The sequence below is a fragment of the Papio anubis genome, chromosome 11 (genome assembly GCF_008728515.1).
Source record: "Papio anubis isolate 15944 chromosome 11, Panubis1.0, whole genome shotgun sequence".
Lineage (NCBI taxonomy): Eukaryota > Metazoa > Chordata > Mammalia > Primates > Cercopithecidae > Papio > Papio anubis.
In genome coordinates this window covers 101,543,019-101,561,585 of record NC_044986.1, presented here as the reverse complement: position 1 = coordinate 101,561,585, position 18,567 = coordinate 101,543,019, and the positions used below count along the sequence as shown (strand labels likewise).

The 18,567-nt window shown below is 42.2% G+C and overlaps 1 long non-coding RNA gene across 1 annotated transcript; it reads right to left on the bottom strand.

The window, feature by feature from the left end:
• Nucleotides 1–14,458: 14,458 nt before the first annotated feature.
• On the bottom strand, nt 14,459–16,081 carry LOC110744205. Its single transcript, XR_002524541.2, has 2 exons — nt 15,799–16,081; nt 14,459–14,830 (listed from the first exon to the last, which is right to left on the bottom strand). It is a non-coding gene; the product is annotated as an uncharacterized LOC110744205 (long non-coding RNA).
• Nucleotides 16,082–18,567: the final 2,486 nt, after the last annotated feature.

The window sequence follows — 18,567 nt, the reverse complement described above, 5'->3', positions numbered from 1 at the left end:
ATAAAGTATAACATACATAAAAGTACACAAACTAGAAGTTTACAACTCAGTTTTTATAAAGTATACATAGCTGGTGCACCTCCCACGCTACATCAAGAAATAAAGTTAGCAAAACCTTCAGGCCTCCTCTGAGATGCTTCACAAAGTAACTGTGATTTCCTTATTACTGAGTCAATAACCATATATTAGTTTGACTTGTTTTCTACCTTAATTAAGTGCATTTTTGTGTCTTGCTTGTTTTGCTTATTTCACCCAATTACGATTCTGAGATCAACATCCAAGGTGGTGGTTGTATGGATAGTTTATTATATCTCATTGTTGTACAGCATTTCATTGTATGAAGATACCATCATTAATCTATTTTATTGCTAATAAGACCTTGACTTGCTTCTAGTTTCGCTCTATTACTAACTTCTTTGAACAGTATTGTATATATTTTTAGTGCACATATGGTTGCATTTTTGCTGGGTCTATCATTAGGAAAGGAATTGCCAGACCATAGAATTTCCCAAAAAAGCAGCAGCAATTTATACTCCAGTGTATAAGGGTTCAAATTACTCTACTTCCAAGCATTCAGTATCATCAGCATTTAATTTTAGCTCCTTGGGTAGCTGTGTGAGTACTACTCATTGTAGGTTTTTGGTTTGTTTACTTGCTTGTTTACTTTGTTAAAAAAAAATTACATTGGTTATCTGTTGCTGTGAAACAAATCACTGCAAACTTAGTGGCTTAAAACAACACAGTTTATGTGGGTTAGGAATCCAGATAAGTTTAACAGGGTTATCTGCTTTAAAAATCTGCCAAAAAAAGGTTTTAGTTTGGACTGGGTCTCTCCTGGAATCTAGACTGGGGTAGGATCTGCTTCCAAGCTCAAGTGGTTGATGGCAGAGGTTCTGTTCCTTGTAGGCTGTTGGCCAGAGACCATCTTCAGTTCCTTTCCCTGTGGGCCCCCCCAGTATAGCAACTGGCATCATCAGAGCCAGCAGGGCATAGAGTGAGCTAGCAAGAGGGAAGTTAAAAACTTGGAAATGAGATCACCTTAACATCAAGGTAGGTAGTGTGTTGATTAAAAACAAGTTTCTCAAGGAGAGAGGGTTGCTCGAGGCTGCCACTGCCAGTAGGTGGGATCACTGCAGGGGCATCTTAAACTTTGCTCACTGCATTGAATAAAATCGATGATACACAATAAACTGCACACATTTATAGGGTATGATTTCCTAAGTTTCGATACCCAGAAAAGCAACATGACAATAAAGGTAGCAGACGTACTCCTCACTCCCAAAATTTCTCTCATGTTCCTTTCTAATCCCTCCTCCCCACCGTTTCCCATCCCCATCCCCCCTTTCCCAAACACTGATCTCCTTTTTGTGACTATGGGCGAGTTTGAGTGCTCCAGAATTTTAAATAAATGGAATATTAGACCCTGTATTTATTTTTTGGCTTCTTTCTCTTTAATTATTTTGAAATTCATCCATGTTATTATATAAGTAGTTCATTTCTTTCTATGACTAAGTAGTAGTTCTTTGCAGAGACATACCATAATTTGTTCATCCATTTACCTGTTGATAAACGTGGATTATTTCAGGGTTTTGGCTATGACAAAAGTACTATGAACATTCATGGAGAAGTCTTGGCATCGACAAATGCTTTCATTCTCTTGAGCAAATACTTAGGAACGACATGCCTGGATCGTAAGGGAACTCTGTTTAGTATCTTGAGAAGCTACCAGCTTACTTTCCAAAGTTGTTGTATTAAATACATGTACATTCCCATCACCAGTCTGGGAGTTCCTATTCCTCTGCAACCTCATCAACACTTGACGTGGTCAGTCTTTTCGAATGTTAGCCATTCTAGAGTCAGTGATTAGTGATTCAGTCTCACTTTGATTTTCGTATTTCCTAAATTACTAATGATTAGAGCCTCTCTCTGGTGCTTATTTGCCACCTGTATATTTTCTTTTGTAAGGTGTCTGTTAAAATCACTGATGTTCTTTTATTGAGTTTTTCATTTTATTCTTGTTTTAAATTTTATATATGTTCATTTATTTGTATCAGATATAAGCTTTGAAAATATTTTTTCCCAGTTTTCCAGCCTTTATTATTATTATTATTATTTATTATTATTATTTAGACACAGTCTCACTCTGTTGCCCAGTCTGGAGTGCAGTGGCACAATCTCAAATCACTGCAACCTCCATTTCCTGGGTTCAAGCAATTCTTGTGCCTCAGCCTCCTGAGTAGCTGGAACTACAGGCAGGCACCACCACGCCCAGGTAATTTTTATATTTTTAGTAGAGATGGGGTTTCACCATGTTGGCCAGGCTAGTCTTGAACTCCTGGCCTCAAATGACCCTCCTGCCTCAACCTCCCAAAGTGCTGGGATTACAGGCATGAGTCACCACATCCAACACTCCTTTCTTTTAATACTGTCTTTTGGAGGATAGAAGTTCTAAATTTTTTTTTGACCAAAAATCTGCCTTATTATTTTATTTGAAAACACAAGATGGCATATATTTTAGAAATATAACTTACAATGAAGTGGTTCTCAACTTGGAGTAATCCCCTTCCCAATTCACAGGACATTTAACAATGCCTGGAGAAATTCTGGGTATCACAACTATTGGCATCTACTGGATAGAGGCCAGGGATGCTGATAAACATTTTCCAATGCACACAGAAGTCCCCACACTCCACACAAAAAATAATTGCCTGCACCAAAATGTCAAAAGGGCCTAGAATGAGAAACACTTCTGTAATGGAAGATTCCCCCTCCACCAACAAATTTCTGGAAGTTTTGTATTTCTCACCTGACCTGAAATTCATCAGTGTACATCAGTTTTAGTTGGCAAGGTACTCCAAGCTTAAGGCAGCTTAATTCAAATAGAGAATCAATTATGGACCAAGTTAGAGAGCTATTATTCATAGGTACAGTTTATAAGGGCTTCCTGACTGTCTCCTTCAGGAAATACAAAGTGATCTCATTAGCTCTTTCCATTAGATCCTGGGATCTGTTTTGGCTAAAACTTCTCATGCCCACACAGTAATAACATGGCCTGTTCTGGGGTGGGGGAGGTGGGAGGGACAGCACTAGGAGACATACCCAATGCAAATGATGAACCAATGGGTGCAGCACACCAACATGGCACATGCACACACATGCGTCAACCCCACACGCCGTGCACATGCACCCCAGAACCCAAATAATTTTAAAAAATAACATGAAAGATGAAGCTGGCTTTACTCATTCACTACCAATAAACAAATGTAAACTTATATTCTTTTTCCATTCTAACAATCACAATTACACTGTTTAATAAAAATCGGATTTATTAAAGTAAACAAGCTTAAGAAGGTTCCTTATAACATTACTCTTTCCAACATCCTTAGGGATTCAAAATAACAGGTCATAGGGCATGAAAGGCAGGAGTGGAATCAATCTAGATAATGAAATAATCCGCTGTCACAATCAGGCTCCACTTTCCTCCTTTTATATTAACTCCCTACTGAGTATTACATTCCTTGAAATACTAGAAGTTGAGCTTTTAAAACGAAAAAAGGTACATCATTGTAAAGAAATAATAACTAATTCCAATGTCATTTCCTTAAAATTCTAACCAAAGGAGTAACCCATTTTAACCCACTCCAGTATTTGCTTCTAAAATGTTCTAAACAATGCTATTACCAATTCTTCTACTTCAAAAAAATTCTACTAAGGAACTATTTGCTATTTAAGTTTTTTTTTTCTTTTTTCCTCATTTTGTTGTTGTTTGGTTTTGTTCCAATTTTTCCTCAAAAAGAGCCAAGACAAGCCCGAATTTAAATCTGTGTTTGGAAGAATTCCAGGACCTCAAAAGCAAATATTAAGAACCATGGAAAATATATCCATAGAATTTTGCAGATAGAAAGGTTTGGGAATGAAATCCATAAGAGCTTTTAAATTCATTTCTTTAGTCAGAAGACTAAATTACAAAGGTCAAGAGGCTGCCCTGACATTCACACTTGCTTTATAAAACAATATTGGTACTACCTGTAAATAAGTTTCCCTACACTCAATCAGACATCTCCTTCCAGTCATTGCTTTCTTTAGATGGGTTCCCTAAGAGTTAAGTGTGATCTGTGAATGGTAGTTAGGATAAAACTTCAGAAACAAGGAAAAGAGGCACCTTATCTTTTTTAATACTTCTAGAGAGGATTCTAGGAGTACATAGCCACTGCATAACATACACGGGGTTTGTACATGTATACATGTGCCATGTTGATGGCTGCACCCATCAATCATGATCCACGCGGGTATATCCTCCCAGAAATGCATTATACCCCTCCACCTCCTACCAGCAGGACCCGGTGTGTGATGTTCCCCTTTCTGTATCCAAATGATCTCATTGTTCGAATTCCACTTTCGCGAAGCTGAGAACATCGGTATTTGGTTTTCCTGTTCTTGCGATGGTTGCTGGGAATGATGGTTTCCAGCTGCATCACGTAATACAAGGGGATACCAACTCATCCTTTTTGGCTGCATAGTATTCCATGGTGTATCGTGTCACACATTTTTCTTGAAATCCAGTCTATGCTGATGGACATTTGGAGTTGATTCAGTGCTTTTCAGCCCAGCCAGATGATGCGCCAATAAGTATATGTATGTGGCATAGCAGCATGACTTATAATCCTTTGGAGGTATATGCCAGTAATGGGATGGCTGGGTCCAGATGGTATTTCTAGTTCCTGGTCCTTGAGATCACCACTATTTTCCACAGTAGTTTGAACTAGTTTACAATCCACCTTGCAGGTATAAGGTGTTTCCTATTTCTCCACATCCTCGGCACCTGTTGTTTTCCTGGATTTTTTAATGATTGCCATTCTAACGGGTGCTGAGATGAGTATCTCATTGTAGTTTGATTTGCATTTTCTCTGATGGGTAAGGTGGTAGGCATTTTCATGTCTGTTGGCTGTATGAATGTCTTTTTGAGAGTATGTTCATATCCTTGCTTTTGATGGGGTTGTTGTTTTTCTTCTTGTATAAAGTTGTTTGAGTTCTTTTCGCTAGAGTTCTGGATAGCCCTTTGTCAGATATAATTAAGATTGCAAAATGTTTTTCCCATTTGTAAGTTGCCTATTCCTGTGATGGTAAGTTTCTTTTGCGCAATGCAGAAGCTCTTTGGATTTATTCAGATCCACATTTACATCCAATTTTGAAACTTTGTGCATTGCTTTTGGTATTTTAGACGCAGAAGTCCTTACCCATGCGGGTAATTTTCACCTAGGTTTCCTTCCCTAGGGTTTTATAGTATTAGAGTCTAACGACTGCAGGATCTCTAATCCATCTTAGATTAATTTTGTGTAAGGAGTAAAGGAGAAAGGATCCAGTTTCAGCTCTCTACTTTGCCAGCTGTAATTTTCAACACCATTTGTAAATAGAATCCTTTCCCAAATGCTTATTTTGTCAGGTTTGTCGAGCAGTGGCTTAATAGATGTGAGTATTATTTCTGAGGCTGTTCTGTTCCCATTGGTCTATATCTCTGTTTTGGTACACATTTCGCCATGCTGTTTTGGTTATAATAGCAGCCTTGGTATAGTTTGGAAGTCGGTGGCATCGGTACTCCAGCTTTGTTCATGGCTTACAGGATTGTCTTAGCAATGTAGGTCTTTTTGGTTCCATATAGACTTTCAAAGCAGTTTTCCAATTCTATGAAGGCTGTTGGCAGCTTAATGAGGATGGCATTAAGATTTATAAATTACCTTGGTGAGTATGGTCATTTTCACAATACTAGTTCTTCCTGCATCCGCCAGGCATAGGTATGTCTTCATTCCATTTTGTTTTTTGTGTCCCTCTTTTCTTCACTGCGGTGAGTGGTTTTGTAGTTCTCATGAAGGAGTCAGCATACCACATCCCTTATGAGTTTGGATTCCTAGGTATTTTTATTCTCTTTGGAAGCCATTATGGATAGGTTGTTGCGTTTTGGATGATTTGGCTCTATCTTATTAGTGGTGTAAAAGGTAGCATGATTTTTCCACATTGATTTGTATCCGAGACTTATATACAGAGTTGCTTATCCAAGCAGAGATTTTGGGCTGAGATGATGGAGTTTTCCTAAATATATAATCATGTATGCAAGGGGGACAGATTTGACTTCTTCTTTTCCATGAATACCCATGATTTCTTTCTCTTGCCTGGATTGCGTGGCCAGAGACTTTGTACTATATTTGGATAGGAGTAGTGAGAGGGGCATCTATCTTATGCCAGTTTTCAAGGGGTATGCAGTTTTACATTCCAGTATGATTTTGGCTGTAGGTTTATCATAAATAAACTCTGTTGTGAGATATATTCCATCAATACTAGATTTATTGAGAGTTTTGGCATGAAGGGCTGTTAGTTTTTGTCAAAGGCCTTTTCTGCATATTGAGATAATCATGTAGTTTTTATCTTTTAGTTCCTATTTATATACTGGATTCGTTTATTATTATTGATTTGTGTCGTTGAATATGCCCATCGAGGATGAAGCCACTTGATCATAGTGGATAAACTTTTTTGTGCTTCCAGGATTGGTTTGCCAGTATTTTATTGAGGATTTTTGCATCGTGATGTTCATCAAGGGATGTGGTCAAATTCTCTTTTTTATTAACCATCTCTATTCAGGCTTTGGTATCAGAATGATGTGGCCTCCATAAAATGGGATTAGGAGGATTCCCTCTTTTTCACAATGATTGGAATAGTTTCAGAAGGAATGGTACACCTCCTCCTTGTACCTCTGGTGGAATTGGGCTGTGAATCCATCTGGTCCCTGGACTTTTTTGCATGGTTGGTAGGCATTTCAATGGTGTGCCTCAATTTCCAGAGCCTGCTATTGAATTGTGTGAGTTCCAGCTTCCTGGTTTCAGTCTTGGAAGGGGATGTAAGTGTCAGGAAATTGCTCGAACTCTTCTAGGTTTTTAGATTTTCGTAGTGGAGTTTATATATGATATTTATCTGATGGTAGGTTGCACATTTCTGTAGGGTCAGTGGTGATATCCCTTTATCATTTTTATTGCATCTATTTAGTTCTTCTCTTTCTCTTTTTCTTCGTCTTCCTAGCGATCTATCAACGATTTTGTTGATGCTAAAAAACCAGCTCCTGGATTCATTGATTTTTTGGAGGGTTTTTGTGTCTCCTCCTTGTTCTGCTCTGATCTGGGTATTTTACATTTCCTGTAGCTTTTGGTGTGTTGCTCCTTTCTCTAGTTCTTTAGTTTGCTTGATCTTAGGGTGTCAATTTTAGATCTTTCCTGCTTTCTCTTGCTGGGCATTTAGTGCATAAGTTTCCACCTCCTTTTTTCTTTAAATATGTCCCCAGGATTTCTGAGTATGTTGTGGCATGTTTGTTTAGCATTGGTTTCAAAGAACATCTTTATTTCCTTCATTTTGTTTATGTGAAGTAGTCATTCAAGAACAGGTTATTCCAGTTTCCATGTAGTTAGTAGGTTTTTGATTTCAGTTTCTCAGTTCTGGAGTCCTGGATTTTACAGTTACTGTGTGCTCTAGAGACAGTTTATTTATAATTTCTGTTCTTTTACATTTGCTGAGTGCTTCGCCTTTAACTATCTTGGCCAATTTGGAATAAATTATTATGGGTGCTAAGAAAGGTATATTCTATTGATTTGGCATGGAGAGTTCTGTAGATGTCTATTAAAGTCTGCTCGGTGCAGGATTGGAGTTCAATTCCTATGGATATCGCTGCTGACTTTCTATACTCGTTGATCCTATCTAATGGACAGTAGAGGTGTTAAAGTCTCAGCCCAGCCCATTATATACAAGTCTAGAATCTTCATAGCCAATTCCTAAGGGCTTTGAATCTAGGTGCTCCTGTATTGGGTGCATATATATTTAAAATAGATTAAATACTTCCTGATAGATTGATCCCTTACCATTATCTTTGTCTCTTGCAGTGCTGATGGTTTTAAAGTCCTGGCTTTTTATCAGAGACTAGGTTTGGCCTCTTTTTTTTTTTCGTTTTGGCAGTGGATCTTTATCCATCCCTTTATTTTGAGGCCTGTATCTCTGCATGTGAGATGCAGTGGTCTCACAGATACAATATGGGCTGATTAGGTCTTGACTCTATCAGTTTGCCAGTCTGTGTCTTGAGGTGGACCATTTTAATTACAATTTGCATTTTAAGGTTAATATTGTGGCATGAACTTGATTCTGTCATTTCTAGGATGTGGCTAGTTATTTTAGCATTAGTTGATGCAGTTTCTTCCACGGCATCGATGGACTTTACATTTGGCATGTTTGCAGTAGCTGTTGTTCCTTTCAATATTTTAAATTACTTCCTTCAGGGATCTCTCTTGTAGAGACAGACCTGGTGATGACGGAATTTCGCATTTGCTTATCTATAAAGTTTCTTTGTGCTTCCTTGGAAACTTAGTTTGGCTGGGTTCTTAGATTCTGGGTTAGAAAGAGATTTCTTTTCTTTAAGAATGTTGAGTGTTGGCCCCCCACTCTTCTGGCTTATGGGAGTTTCTTGAAAGAGATCTGCTGTTAGTCTGATGGGCCTTGCTGTGGGTAGCTGGCCTTTCCTGCCTCTGACTGCCCATAACATTTTTTCCTTCATTTTGCTTTGAGTGAATCTGACAGATTATCTTGGGGTTGCTCTTCTTGAGGAATATCTTTGTAGCATTCTCTGTATTTCCTAAATTTGAATGTTAGCCTGCCTTACTGGGTTCAGGAAGTTCTCTCCTGGTTGATGTTATCATAGAGTGTTTTCCAGCGGACCATTTTCCCATCCTTTCCGGGCGCAATCGGATGTAGATTTGGCGGTCTTTTCACATAATCCACATATTTCTTGGGTTTTGTTCATTTCTTTTATTCTTTTCTCTACTTCCTTCATTTCATTCATTTGATCTTCAATTGCTGGTACTCTTTCTTCCAGTTACTGATTCCGTCGGTTACAAACTTATGCATTTGTCACATAGTTCTCGTGTTATGGTTTTCATCTCTATCAGTTCTTTTAAGGACTTCTCTACATTGGTTATTCTAGTTAGCCATTCGTCACATGTTTTTTCAAGGTTTTTAGTTTCTTTGTGCTGGTTATGTAGTTCCTTCTTTAGTTCTGAGAAGTTTGATTGACTGAAGCCTTCTTCTCTCAACTTGTCAAAGTCATTCTCCATTCAGCTTTTTTCCATTGTTGGCAATGAGCTGCATTCCTTTGGAAGGGGAGATGCACTCTGATTTTTTGAATTTCCAGCTTTTCTGCACTGCTTTTTCCCCGTCTTTGTGGTTTTCTCTGCCTCTGGTCTTTGATGATGGTGATGTACTGATGGGGTTTTGGTGTGGTTGTCCTTTCTGTTTGTTAGTTTTCCTTCTAACAGTCAAGACCCTCAGCTGCAGGTCTGTTGGAATTTGCTTGAGGTCGACTCCAGACCCTGTTTGCCTAGTTATCAGCAGTGGAGGCTGCAGAAGATAGAATATTGCTGAACAGCGAGTGTTGCTGTCTGATTCTTGCTCTGGAAGCTTCGTCTCAGGGGTGTACCCAGCCATGTGAGGTGTGAGGTGTCAGTCTGCACCTAGCAGGGGATGTCTCCCAGTTAGGCTACTCAGGGGTCAGGGACCCACTTGAGCAGGCAGTCTGTCTGTTCTCGGATCTCAGCCTCCATGCTGGGAGAACCACTGCTCTCTTCAAAGCTGTCAGACAGGGACTTTTACATCTGCAGAGGTTTCTGCTACTTTTTGTTTAGCTATGCCCTGTCCCTGGAGGTGGAGTCTACAGAGGGAGGCAGGCCTCCTTGAACTGTGGTGGGCTCCACCCAATTGGAGCTTTCTGGCGGCTTTGTTTACCTACTTAACCCTCAGCAATGGTAGAAACCTCCCTAGCCTCACTGCGCCCTTGCAGTTAGATCTCAGACTGCTGTGCTGCTTAATGAGGGAGGCTCTGTGGGCGTGGGACCCTCTGGGCCAGGTGTGGGATATAGTCTGGTGTGGCATTTGCTAAGATGCTTGGTAAAGTGCAGTGTTAGAGTAGGAGTTACCCGATTCTCCAGGTATCTCAATTTCAGCCGCGGCAGGAAGGAACACTTCCCCTTGCATAGCTTCCCCAGGTGAGGTGATGCCTCACTTGCTTCCAGCTCTGGCTGAGGTGGGAGCACATCAGCAGACCACCAACTGTCCGACATGCCCCAGTGAGATGAACCCAGTACCTCAGTTGAAAATGCAGAAATCACCCATCTTCTGTGTCACTCAAGCTGGGAGCTGGAGGCTGGAGCTGTTCCTATTTGGCCATCTTGGGTGTGCCCCCCAGAAGTTCTAAATTTTAATCAAGTTCAGTTTATCAACTCTTATATGTTGTGTTTTCGATGTCATAAGAAATGATTAATTCCTGATCAAAATTAATTATGCCTATATTTTCTTCTGTGAGATTTGTAGTTTTAGGTTTTACATGTAGGTCTATGATCAATTCTGCATTTTTTAAAATACGGTGTGAGGTATGAATGAAAGTCCTTTTTGCATGTGGATATCCAATTGTTCCAGGATTGTTTGTTGAAAAGGCTGCCTTCTCTCCATAGAATTGCCTTTGGTCTTTGTCAAATCAATTGAAGACAGATCTGTGGTTCTATCCTGGATTTCTTTCTGTCCCATTGCTCTATTTGTCTGTCTTTACATCAATGCCACACTCTTGTTTCCTATAGCTTTGTAATAAAAGTTGTTTTGGCAATTCTAGGTCTTTTGAATCTCAATATGAATTTTTAGAATGTGTCAATTTATCTGATAAAGTCTGCTGGAATTTTTATTGGGATTATGTTGAATCTATAGATGAGTTTGGGGTGAGTTGACATCTTAACCTCTTAGGTCTCTTGACTCATAAACAAGAGGTGTATCTCCATTTATTTAGATGCTCTTTAATTTCTCTTAGCAATGTTTTCATAGTTTTTAGTGTATAGGACTTTCATAGTTTTCATCAGATTTATCCCTAAGTATTTCATATGTACTGATGCTGTTATAAATGGTATTTCTAAAAGTTCAGCTAATTTCTAATTGTATTTAGAAATACAATCTATGGCTGGGCACAGTGGCTCATGCCTGCAATCCCAGCACTTTGGGAGGCCGAGGCGGGCAGAGCCCGAGACCAGCCAGCAAACATGATGAAACCCTGTCTCTACTAAAAATAGAAAAATTAGCTGGGCATGGTGGTGCATGCCTGTAATCCTAGCTACTTGGGAGGCTGAGGCAGGAGAATCGTTTGAACCTGGGAGGCGGAGATTCCAGTGAGCCGAGATCACACCACTGCACTCCAGCCTGGCGACAGAGCAAGACTCCATCTCAAAATAAATAAATAAAATAAAATAAATACAATCTATGTTTGTATATCAACTTTTTATCTTGCAACCATGCTAATTACATTTATTAGTTCTAACAATATTTTGTAGATCTGTTACATTTTCTACATAGTCAAGTATGTTTTCAAATAAAGGCTCTTTTTACCTCTTTGTATATCAACTTTTTATCCTGCAACCATGCTAATTACATTTATTAGTTCTAACAATATTTTGTAGATCTGTTACATTTTCTACATAGTCAAGTATGTTTTCAAATAAAGGCTCTTTTTATGTCTTCCTTTCCAATCCAGATGGTGTTTTTCCTCTTATCTCATTGCAATGATTAGAGCCCTCAACACATTGGAAAGTATATACATGTATATACCTCTCGTTCCTGATTTAAGGGAGAAGGTATGCAGTGTTTCATCATTAAATATGATGTTGACTGTAAGTTTTTTCATAATGTTCTTTATCAGATTGAAGATATTATATTTCTTAGTTTGCTTATATATTTACAGGGAATGGAGGTTGGGAATTTTCCAAAGAATCTTCTTTGTTTATTCTAAAATAATCAAGTACTGTTTTTTCTTTTTTGACTTGTTAATACAGTAAATTATATTTTTTAATGTTAAACCAACCTTGTATTTTTGGGATAAACCTCACTTGAACAGGGCACATAATTCTTTATATACATATTGCTTGATCTGTCTCCAGCTATTATTTTGTTGACATCAGGGGTATAAGTCTATGAGGTTACCCTGTAGTTTCTTTATTGTATTTTTTTGGGGTTTGCATCATTTCAGGGTACAGGCCTATAGAATGCACTGGGAAATACCCCTACTTTTTCCTGTACTGAAAAGAATTTGGATCAAATGGTTTCATTATTTTCTTAAATGTTTGGTAGAATTCATCAGTGAAACTATATCTGAACAGCTTTCTAGTAATGGTTTAAACTACAGCTTCCATTTCTGTGTAGATCCAGGGCTATTCAAGTTGTCCATTTCTTGAGTAATCTTTATTTATTTATTTATTTATTTATTTATTTATTTATTTATTTATTTTACAGAGTCTCGCTCTCTCGCTCAGGCTGGAGTACAGTGGCACCATCTCAGTTCACTGCAAGCTCCATTCTCCTGGGTTCTGCTGGCCCATTCTTCTGCCTCAGCTCCTGAGTAGCTGGGACTACAGGCTCACCAATCACACCTGACTAATTCTTGTATTTTTTAGTAGAGACAGGGTTTTACTCATGTTAGCCAGGATGGTCTCAATCTCCTGACCTCATGATCTGCCCGCCTTGGCGCCTCCCAAAGTGCTGGGATTACAGGCATGAACCACCATGCCCAGCCTATTTTATGTTACTTTATTTATTTATTTTTGAGACTGAGTCGCACTCTGTCTCCTAGGTTGGAGTACAGTGGCGCGATCTCAGCTCACTGCAATCTCTGCCTCCCACAGGTCTGGGCAACCCCAGCCTCCAAGGCTGTGGATTACAGGTGCCCACCACCACGCCTCTGGCCATTTTGTATTTTAGTAGAGATGGACACCATGTTGGCCAGGCTGGTCTCAAACTCCTGACCTCAAATGATCTACCCACCTTGGGCTCCAAAGTGCTGGGATTATAGGCGTGAGCCACCATGCCTGGCCTCTTGAGTGATCTTCAGTTGATTGTTTTTCAAGGAATTTTTTCACTTCCCTTAATTTGTCAAATTTATTGACATAAAGTTTCTCATAATATTCCCTTATTTCCTTTTAATACCCAGAATATGTAGCAACACTGTCCCTCTCTATTCCCTGGATGCTGATAATTTGTCTCTTCTCTCTCTTTTTTGCTAGGTAGGACCTGGGTATTAGCAGTTACTCCAGCTTCCTGTCTTGAGGGGTTTGCAGCCAGTAGCTTGGCACTGATTCTCCAGCACCCTGCCTGGATGTCTCTTGAAATGATCTTGTGGTTTTTCTCTTTTTAATTTGTTAATACAGTAAATAATATTGATTTTTTTTAAATTCTCAACCCACCTTGCATTTTTGGGATAAGCCTCACTAGATCATGGCATATAATTTCTTTTTTAATATATTGCTTGATTTAATTTGTATTATTTTGTTAGAAACTTGGGAGTATAAGTTCATGAGGAATGGTCTGTAGTTTTCTTGTATCTTTTTCTGGTTTTGGTATCATTTCAGGTAATGGTGGTATTACCATTATCTTTATACTTTATAGCATTAAGTATAAAGTTTGCTATAGGTTCTATGGTAGAATAATCTTCATAAGATTATATTCTTTTATCGGATTATATTCTATTCCCAATTTGCTCAGTTTTTTCTTCCACCTTATGAAGGAATATGAAATCGTATTAAATGCTTTTTCCACATCTATTGAGGTGACCACCTGATATTTTCCCCTTTATTCTGTTAATGTGATTAACGACATTAATTAGGCATAGTTATTAACATGGTACACTGACAAAGCAGTATATATTATAGTGGTTAAGAACAGAGCTCCAGTGACAGGCTGCCTGGATATTAACATGGTTACACCACCTACCAGCTTCGAAACCTTGGGTACTTTCTTAAACTCTCTGTTCCTAAGTTTCCCCCCTCTCTAGAAGAAATATAAATCATAGTCCATCTCATGAAATTGTTGTGAGAATAAATCGGGTCACATGTGCAAAGAGCTTAAAACATCTGTGACTTAGTGCTCAATAACGTTCACTATTTTTATTATTAGATCCTGGCCTAGATTATTAAAACCTGACAGCAAAAAGAACTGCCCTGAGATCCGAGCAAGAAGGACCCAGGCCTCTACTTCAGAGGGCTCTATGGTGGCCCTGCTCAGGTGACACTGATCCTGCAGAGGAGGCATCTTCAGGGCCTGATGCCTGCAAGAGGGTCTCCCCGCACTTGGAACATGGCCAGTGTAAGCAGACATGCTCCAAGTGTGAGGACAGACACCTGATCCAGACACATGTCCACTTATGCTGGCCATGCTCCAAGTGCAGGGACCCTGGAACTCTGCCCAAATGCCCCAAGCCTGCCCTCTGGGACTCAAGATGTTCTACCCTAGGTCCAACGTCCAGATGGTAGAGAGCTTTGGGGTACAGACTTCAAGGCCAGAGAGGTCTCCAAGGGATGGCTGTTTACAGTAGGATGTTGATGGAATTTATGAAAATAGGCTTATCCAGTCCGAAGCATAAAACAGATTTATTTAGCGGTTCATCAGCTTGATGTATTACTTTTCTACATGTACACATACGGTATGTACACATCTACTTGTACCATTGTCCTGAGCCCTGCCCAATGGTCGCTTCTCAGCCACACTGGCATACCAGGTCATCTTAATTTGCAGAGGCCAACCTGCAGCCTTCTCTTGGCCTGGGAGTGTGAAGCACACGTGCTTATCTCCAGGTCAAAGCCCTGATGTCCCCAGATATGTTGATTCATTGTTCGGGAAGCAGGAGGAAAGGGCTGAGAGCAGTTCTGGGAAGGGGGTCTTCCTGGAGACAGCCGTGAGGGCCCGTTGAAGAGCAGGGCTGCCAGGGAGGCTTTGATTGGCTCTGCAACAGAGAAGAAGCCACTCTCCTGGCCAGAGCTCCCCACGTCTGCCAGCCTGCAGCCTTCTTGCAGGCATGGGGGTCAGGCCATCGGCAGGATGTAGACCGCACCCTCCAAGGATCAACATAGGCCAGATTAACGAAAAGGAGCGTTGGTGGGGTACGGTGGCTCACGCCTGTAATCCCAGCATGTTGGGAAGCTGAGGCAGATGAATCACTCGAGGTCAGGAGTTCAAGACCAGCTGGTTAACATGGCAAAACCCCATCTCTACTAAAAACACAAAAATTAGCCAGGCGTGGCAGTGGGCGCCTGTAATCCCAGCTACTCGGAAAGCTGAGGCAGGAGAATCGCTTGAACCTGGGAGGCAGAGTTTGCAGTGGGCCAAGATTTGTCTCAAAAAAAAAAAAAAAAATTAAAGGATTGTCTTTCAGGAGTGCAAGGCCCAAAGGGATTGGGGTAACAGCATCATGCAGACCCTCCACAGCCACCTTCACCAACTTGGGGCTCTGTGACCCACTCTTCTGAGTTCTATATGGCTGAGGATTGAGGGGCAGCTGACCTAAGAATCCTCCCTCAGGCCGGACGCGGTGCTCACGCCTGTAATCCCAGCACTTTGGGAGGCCGAGGTGGACGGATCACGAGGTCAGGAGATCGAGACCTTCTTGGCTAACACAATGAAACCCCGTCTCTACTAAAAATACAAAAAAATTAACCGGGCATGGTGGCGGGTACCTGTAGTCCCACCTACTCAGGAGGCTGAGGCATGGGAATGGCGTGAACCCGGGAGGCGGAGCTAGCAGTGAGCCGAGATCGCGCCACTGTACTCCAGCCTGGGCAACAGAGCGAGACTCTGTCTCAAAAAAACTCTTAGCAGCAGGGCAGAAGCTGAAGGCAGCATTGAGAAATGGGAGTACAGGGAGTGCTTCTAATTTTATGTGGCCTCAGCATCCAGTTTTTAATATAAGTTTACCTTTCACATACCAGGAGCAGGGCTTAGTTCCCTTGATGGGGTTTCCAGTAAGTACTCCTCCCCACCCAAATGGCTCCAGCTGGTGGCCAGAGATAAGAACTTGGAGGCGCCTCTTCCACCTAGCAGGGGGCGTGCCCTGCTTGTGAGGTCACAATGTGGCCTCCTGGGACTCTTGCTTGCTTGCCTGAAACCCACCAAGAAATGGTCCCTGTGGGAAACCTGTTTGGGTAACACCCTGGACCCAATAAAGGCCCTGCTCAAACAAGGGGATCCCTTCTCATTCCCTGTTTGCACCCCCCAACTTCCATGTGTATGCATGTGCTTGTATGTGTGTACGCAACCTCCAGGTGTGCCAAGTACCCCCACCAGGGTCTGTAAGTACTAAAAACTCTTAAATTTTTCATTGTGGTTGTGCCATTGTAGCCCTGCCAACAATCCAATCCCTGATAGTGAGGCTGCCCCAAGGGGACCCACACAGGTGGATCTCCAGCTGTGCTCTTCTAGCCTCTGTTGGCTCCTGGGGACAGGGGCTGCCAGCTAAGTTGATAAACTCAGTTTCATTCAAAACTGGCAGTTAGGCCCCTAGTTGGCCTGGAGCCAGCTGCAGTTAGGAAGGGACCAGAAGGAAGGGAGAGGAAGAAGGCAGGTATGCCCAGAGAAGCCGAAGAACCCGGGGGTTAGGGGTTAGGGGGCAGGAGAGAGGCAGAGACAGATACACCTGGCGCTGCTCCATCTCCCGTAGCTTTGAGGCCCAGGGCCAGGTCTGAGGCACCCTCAGCTTTGTTCTTGAGAGAATCCAGGGCTCTTCCTTCTGAAAAGAACACACCACACCCCAATGTTCTAAGAACCCCATCAGAGATCTTGTCTAATGTGCTCATGACTTCTCAGAGATCCTGTTCCTGGAAAAGCTAGACTGTGACCTAGAAGGAGTGACCTGGGGTCTTGAAATCTCTCCTCTTCCAAGCAGAAAGGGCATGAGAAACGTTGGCACCTCGAGGTAGAGAAGCTGTGCTCTGGGCAGAAAGGAAAGCCTCCCGGAAGAGCAGTCACTGAGCAGAAGCTTGATGGGCAGGGAGAAGAGGAAAGGAGTGGGCAGGCAGAGGCGGGATGCAGGAGAAGGATGCTGAGCCATCTGGTCACCAGGACTCAGGAGTGGCAGCCAGTGGCGTGCAGGAGGAGGAGCAGGCGCCCACCGTGTGGTGGAGGAGCTTTGCTAAAGATTTGCTCCACCTCAACCAGGCACTGGTCACTCTGGCCCTCTTCCCTGGAGAGGCGCTGGCCCTGCATGCCTTAGAGAGTGTGGTCTCCCCCACTGCTCACCTGCCTAAGGGTACAAAACCTGCAATGCCACCAGGTCTCCTGTGTGCCTCCTTAGTCAGCAATGTGGGTAACACTCCACCCGTGTCCTCAAGGATCTCAAAATCTGGCAGGAAAGGCAGAAAATGGACACACAGTCATGGTGCCGCCAGTGTGAAGGTTCCGGGTAGGTGCAAGTGCAGAGAAGAGAGGGCCACTTTACTGCAAGCCGAGGACACAAGTCATTAGGCCGGAGGGCAGAGTGTGTTGGCGTAGGAGTAGTTAGAACTAAAATAAGGGCTTCCTATGCTAGGCAACCAAGTTTTAGTCACTTGCTTTGTAGGCAAAAGCAAAGTATTTGTGGATTTTCAGCAGAAAACTGTTTTGAAAAGCATTTTGAAAGCAGTGAGGGGAATGACAAAAGGGAGCTGGAGGCTCAGAAAGAGCTGAGGGGGGCTGGGTACGTGTGATCTCAGCACTTTGGGAGGCCCAGGCAGGAGGACTGCTGGAACCCAGGAGCTTGAGACCAGACTGGGCAACATAGTGAGACCCTGTCTTTAAAATAAAAAATTATTAATGGCCAGGTGTGGTGGTTTGTACCTGTAGTTCCAGTTACCGGGAGGCTGAGGTGGGAGGATCGCTTGAGACTGGGAGGTCGAGGTTGTAGTGATCCATGATCATGCCACTGCACTCCAGCCTGGGAGACAGAGCAAGACCCTGTCTCTAAATAAATGAAGGAAAGAAAATAGAAAAAGAAAAGACGGCAGAGGGGGTTCCTGAGTCTGATCTGTGGCTGTGCAGAAGCTCAGGGGATGGAAGGCAGAGCCTGACAAAGTGGGTGACCCCACTCGATGCCTGTCGAGCCAAGTGGGGCGACTTGCTCCCAACTGGTCCGAGGCCTCACTTCTCCACCCCTTCCTTCTACCTCCACCTTCTGCAGCATTAAAACACACTGCTTGCCCATGGGCAACACTGAGGGGACATCTCTGGATTCCATCATGTCAGTCATTGTCCAGGCAGTCGGGCACATTTCCTGTATTCTTTAGCTATGGCAATGTCAGGTGCTTCTGTCTAGGTGGAGGCATTGAGAAAAATGAACAAGATCCTTACATTTTTGCTTTTTTAACTGGAGACCAAGGTTTTGAAAAATTAGCTCAATTGCTGTCTCAAGGTCAGTCACACCATAGTCTAAAGGGCCGACCTCCCAAAAAATGCTTCCCCAAAACACCCCCATCCTGTGTGCAGCCATACCATCTACCACCTCTGGGCTTTAACAGCCCCCTTTGCTGCCGGAGAAAATGCCACTCCCCTTCTGGTACCCCCTGAGGTGGTGACAGCAGCTTGATCTGGGAAGAGCGCAGTCCCGCAGATGGACCTGAGTGGCACGTGGCCTAGCTGAGAGAGTTCCACACCTGGGCGTCAGCTCCAGGCCTGCCTGAGGTTCTGGCTACCTTCCACACCTCAGTGCCAGCC